The 6,020-nt window shown below is 41.1% G+C and overlaps 1 long non-coding RNA gene across 1 annotated transcript; it reads left to right on the top strand.

Moving 5' to 3' along the window:
• The first annotated feature begins 2,570 nt into the window (after positions 1 to 2,570).
• On the top strand, positions 2,571 to 5,627 carry LOC147369932 (uncharacterized). Its single transcript, XR_015168115.1, has 3 exons — positions 2,571 to 2,787; positions 3,536 to 3,664; positions 5,504 to 5,627. It is a non-coding gene; the product is annotated as an uncharacterized LOC147369932 (long non-coding RNA).
• The last annotated feature ends 393 nt before the right edge of the window (positions 5,628 to 6,020 follow it).

Here is a 6,020-nt window from a genome sequence, read left to right as displayed (position 1 = left end):
GGTGGACAGACACTGCCCTTCATCAGCATCTCCTTTGGTGCTTTTTCCAAACCTAGACCCAAACCCTGAATGGACCAGGACTATCACTAACTGTAGATCTCCTTGTCTTTTTATCCTAAGGAAATTTGCAATGTTTTAGCTTGCTCCCTTTTGATATGAGGGAATGAAAAGGTCAAATTCCTTGTGCTAGTACAAGTTTCATTCATGCATAACTCTTTGTTCATGTACCTGAAAAGTTAAGGCAGGTATGGGAAGAGCACATGGGTCCTCCCTCCTCTCCAGGGCCTTCTCCTGCCTGTGCATTCTAGGGGCAGAGGGTGCCGTGATGGTTAGAGTGCTGGCTAGCATTCTGCAGCTGAGGCCACTGCATGGTCGCAATTTAGGCTTATAGAGAAAGGTTGGAACGAATGTTATCCTTTCAACTTCTGCTTCATCACCAATAACACTCAGAGGCTGGTTGTCCTAGATTAATTTCAAATATGGGAGGTTCTTAAAATTCCTGCCTAGGCTTTGTTGACAAAGAAGTGTGCTGTACGTGACAGCAGTGTGATAACTCATTTATTTATTCACCATGAATTTTTGAGTTCCCTTATTTTGCAGGCAACAAGATACAGAAATAGTCCTGTTCTTCATGAGGCTAACAATTTGGGGCAGTAGTTTTTGTCTGTAGGTGCACATTAGAATCACCTTGAAAATAACAAAACAAACAAAGTTTTCCCTGCTCCCCATGCCCAATACATGCACATACACACTGGAGATTCAGGGTGTTTTTTTGTTTTTGGTTTGGAAATCAGTATTTTTTTTTTAAAGCTTCCAGAACTTTTTAGTGTGTACACAAAATTGAGAACCATTGATTAAAAGGAAAGACAAATACTGGATACATAAATTCACAAAATATTTGCTGTCATGGTAAAGAAGCACATGTGAAACAATGCAAGTTTGGAATATATGGACAAACATCAATCTAGAGTAAATGCAAATTTACTCTATCTCTTCAAATTTAAAAGCAGTAGGTTTGAAGGTTATTCTTACTTTTTAAATGAAGTTTCTAGCATTAGGGTTACATCTGATTCTACAATTTGTCTCATAATTAACTTGCCTAAACAGACCTATGGTAAAACAATTTGTGTGTGATAATGTACAGGACTTCTCTCCAAGCTCTCTGGATCAGCATGTCCTGTGAAGCATGTCGACTGAAAAAATACTCACAGCCTAAAGTTGGGCGTTATGTTTATCCAGCAGGAATTTTTAGGACTTCAAATCCAGGAGGCAGCATCTCAAGTAACCCTGAGAGAACTGCTCCAGGGAGGTGAGGGAGGAGCCAGGTTATACAGAAGTTTTGCAACTAAAAGCAGGTAGTCTGAATGTCAAAAGATTACTGTTAATTAAGGGAAAACCAGATATCTCAAGTTAAAGAATTTAGCACTTTTTTTAATATATGGGAAGCTGCAAGAGTCTGGGCTCACTGAAATCATTCCTTTGATACACACCTCAGCTCTCTGGGGTCAGTATCCTGTGTTTTCACATCCTGAGTTTCCTCAGGGGTTACCATAGAGAGTGGCTGCAGTCCAATGGCTGCTAGATGGCAGGTATTCTTTCCTTCCTGAGTTTCCTCAAGGCTCACCAGCTCACTTGGGAGGGGGCTGCAATACCTGACTATGACATATTTTGTTTACTGATATAGCAGTAAATGTTCCATTTCTCAAGCACTTGTTTCACTCAGCTATATTAGAGCAGAAAACATAATGAAGTACTCTCCTACCAGGTGAAGGGAAGAAAGTTTCTCTCCTTATGCTGTAGTTTCGAAACAAAAATCAATAGACTGGAGTATAGAAAACTAAGGCAATTTGAATAATTTGGAGTGTTGCTATAGAGATTGATAATTACTGGTCATCAAAATAACCCCATTCCAACAACCCAATAGCTGGGTGGAGGCTTCACATCTTGCAGTCAGTGGCAAATTATATGAGACCTCCACTTGCAAGACAGCGTTATCCCATAGCAATGCCTAAGCACCTCCTTGGCAGAGGTATTTTTAGTGACAAAATGCTGTCACATATTGTGGTTTCTCTAGAGTAGTGCTAGCTGGTGGTCACAGAAGTAGTTTTTTCTAAAATCACATGGGTTATATTGATCGTTATTTAAACTGTAGCTATGGTTGTTGTTGTTTAGTTGCTAAGTTGTGTCCAACTCTTTTGCAACCCCATGCTCTGTAGCCTGCCAGGCTCCTTTGTCCATGGGTCTTCCCAAGCAAGGATATCAGAGTGGGTTGCCATATCCTTCTCCAGGGGATCTTCCTGACCCAGGGATCAAACTGGAGTCTTTTGGATTGGCAGGCAGATTCTTTATCACTGAGCCACCAGGGAAACCCTCAGGAAACTAAATGAATGGGAGCTCAGCCTGAGGTCACAGGTTATAAAGGGCTTATCTAATCACAGACAAGTGCAGTTTTCTCCATTTTCAAGTCAGTTTCTTTTATGGCACATTTTGAGTCATTCTCAGCCGTAGAATTCCTTATTTATTTGCAAATAATGGACTTTATCCTTATCATCTAAATACAATGTTACCAGTATATTCCAGGAGGCAAGGACGATACAAAGAGGTACTTAAGAGGGGAAAGGTTCACTGGAAGGACTGAAGTTGAAGCTGAATCTCCAATACTTTGGCCACCTGATGCGAAGAGCTGACTCATTTGAAAAGACCCTGATGCTGGGAAAGATTGAAGGCTGGAGGAGAAGGGGATGACAGAGGATGAGATGGTTGGATGGCATTGCTGACTCAATGGAGGTGAGTTTGAGTAGACTCTGGGAGTTGGTGATGGACAGGGAGGCCTGACGTGCTGCAGTCCATGGGGTCACAAAGAATTGGACACGACTGAACGACTGAACTGAGCTGAACTGAAGAGAGGAAAGGCCCATTTGTTTCCCCAATTCCAGTCAGTGTGTAGAAACATCATTCCCAAACAGGTTTTTAAATAGTGACTTCTGGGATTCCAGTGCATTTTTCACAATTATGATCTCATGAAAACATTAAGTTACAATTTTAACCTCCTCTGACTAGATCTTGAATTTAAATTCTACTTGTGTGCTCAGATTCATTAAAGACAGTCAGAGTTTTCCCCAGACCTGGGGCCTCTCCAGGTGGACTTCCAGCCTATGGTGGAAACTACTGACAAATTAATCCAGATGTGACCACTGACAAGTGTATGTTTCTGTGATAACAGGTGCCCTTTTGTGTAAGAAGAGAGACCTAAACTGACCCCGCGGGGCAAAGGTTGGGGGCAGAGGACTTAGCATGTAGGTCTTTGAGAAAGTACAGAGCCCAGGTCCCTTAGGAAAGAAACTCCGGGTTACTTCCTTTGTCACTCGTGGCTAAAGTGATTTCTGCTGACCTTCTGAAACTCGAGGGCACAAAATTTAAGCCCAACATGGAAGTGTCTCAAATTTTGACATTTTAAAAAAATTGTGCCCTGCTGGTAAGATGGCCAAGTGTTCTTTTAGCAAGCATGAAGCCCTCTTGCATCTCCTGTTTGTAGATATGCACAGCTACCTGCTTCTGTTTTAACTGGAGATTTACATACAACCAAAGATTGCAGATGGTCTTAGGTTCTCATCACTTTCTCCTGAGAAATGCTTGAAGCATCTGAGAACTGCAAAACTTAGAGGTAAATGCCTTTCATTTTTGTTAACTACACAGAGTTTTATCTTGGGGAGGCGCTCTTCCTTTGTGGCATCACAGCAAGAAACTGGCAGCATCTACTCTCCTTAAGAGTAAGATGCTTTGCATTGCTAAGAGGTTGATAATTACATGTTTGTGACCTCATCCCCAACAGCCTCGCCCCATGAATACAGATAACATCTTACAAAAGCAGAGGCTGGAAAGTACTCAGACCAGGGAGGAGGAGAGGGAGGCTGGGGTGCTCAGGGCCCATCTCCTGGGAGGGATCTGGGACAGCCAGTGGGGGAACTTTCCAGAGCGGACTCCAGTCTGACACACTGGCCTTCTGTTTCATGGGCTGAGAAGCACCCTCGGGAAGAGGAAGAAATACCCAACCTATAGGGTGACGTTTTATTTATATTCACATCCCTTGTTGAATCATTCTGAAGAACCCAAAGTGGCCGTGGCATTCCTTCTCTTTATGCACTTGGTTACAGTTTAAAATCTGAATAGCTGTTTATGCTGGGAGGCTGAACACCCAATCAGCAGTCTTTGAATTGAAGCTGTATTGTTCACTCATGGAAATGCCTGTTTCATCTGTCAGCTCTCTTTTATAGAGAGCCTAATAATTTATGCTTGCTAAAGATGTTTTCTGACCTGTGATTCCATTGCCAGTTAGGAAAGGGCTTGGCAGCATTCACACTTCCTTTCGTAATAGGGGACCACTAAGGTACAATTTAGTGAAATTGCTGCTTCAGTGGCTAATGGTGCCCGGACCCGGACTGGGGGAGGGGGAGGGGGCGGGTGTGAGGGGCCCTACCCTTCAGAGAGGGCCACTAGACTCTGAAGAAAGATAGCCTGCATAGGGGTCTCTTCGGGGGCTGCCTCCTCCTTTGGAGGTCTGTGTGACCTGCTGATGCCCTGATGGCTGGGAAGACTGACTCATCCACAGAAGTGCCAGAGGGCTCTACACAACTGGGACTTCACATGGTGACCACTAACACAGATGGAGTGGGGCGTCTTCATCTAGGAAGTCTATATCATCTCAAATTAGAAAAAAAAAAAACAAACCCTGTGATCCTATTAGATAGGGTGACCCATTTCAAGGAAAAAAAAAAAAAAGAGTAAAAATCCTTTGTGCCCTTCAAAAAAGAGGATCTATATGTGCTTGAACTATGTATCCTTTATCTTATTACTGTTGAAATCACATTATGTTAAGTGGGACTTCTTTAAATGGGCCACCCCACATTATAATTATAGTCTTTTCAGATATTTAATTTGCAAGTTATTGGCAGACCCGTCCTGAAAAGAACTTTTCTAATTGCAAGTGAAATTATTCTCCAGGTGAAGTGTATCTTTTCTTTGTTTGATTCTCTCATAAAACTTGGTTTTTATTTCTCTCAGAGCATTTGTCTTATCCTCAGTAATAATCATTTGTGTACCTGTTTCATACTTTACCAGTTTGGGCAATTTCTTGAGGTCGGTGACTTAATCTTATTCATTTTGTATTTATTGCAGCCCCTGTCTCAATGCCTTCTTTCAGAAGGGACTTAATGAATATTGGTGAATTGGTTTCAAGAATATTTTTAACAAAACATCCTAAATTGAAATAGAATCTCTCCCAACATATTCTAATTAGTTTGAGAAACAGATCTGAATACACAATAGCATTGATGGGTATGCACAGAATGCAGACCTTGCTTTAGACATAAAATGGAATACAGTGAGCAAGCAGCAATTATAAAGAAACCTTTCGTAGAAGAAATTTCATGCAATTTTGAATTTTTTAATGTAAGTAAATATTTTGAATAAGATATTAAAAAATCGTATTCTTATCAACTTTTAGCTTTGATTGTTCTGGTAACAAAACTGCTGAAACACCTCTGGAGAAGCTAGCTTCTAAAATAATCTAAGACAATAACTGATGTTGTGATAGCCCTTTGAAGTTGACGAAGTGCTTTCAGATTGAGGTGAGCATGAATAACCCCTTTCTATAGGTGACTTTGGAAAGGTTCCCTGACTTGCTTGTGGTCATTCAATAAGAGGTCCAGGCCTAGACCGATTGCAAGGCTCAGTGAGACCCACTTCCTCTTAGTTAGGCCTGCTTCCTCATTTGAGTCTCCCAAGTTATGTCTCATTTTTAAAATAAATAAGCAGAAAATGGTATTTATCATCGTATTTAACTATAGATTTCTGCTTTACAGAAACAGATTTTTCAGTCAAGAGCACCACTTTTGATAAAATGTTTCATTTTGCAGTTAAAGAAAGAGAGCCTTTATTATTTTTGTTGATGTTTAGAGCAGTGGGTTATGGAATTTATTAAACCCTTTGTATTCTAGTTGCTGGACTGATAACTATGTGAT

The sequence above is a fragment of the Bos grunniens genome, chromosome 7 (genome assembly GCF_055505025.1).
Source record: "Bos grunniens cultivar Pamir isolate PY7600 chromosome 7, Bosgru_T2T1.0, whole genome shotgun sequence".
NCBI classification, from domain to species: Eukaryota; Metazoa; Chordata; class Mammalia; order Artiodactyla; family Bovidae; genus Bos; species Bos grunniens.
This window is presented reverse-complemented; position numbering and strand designations above follow the sequence as displayed.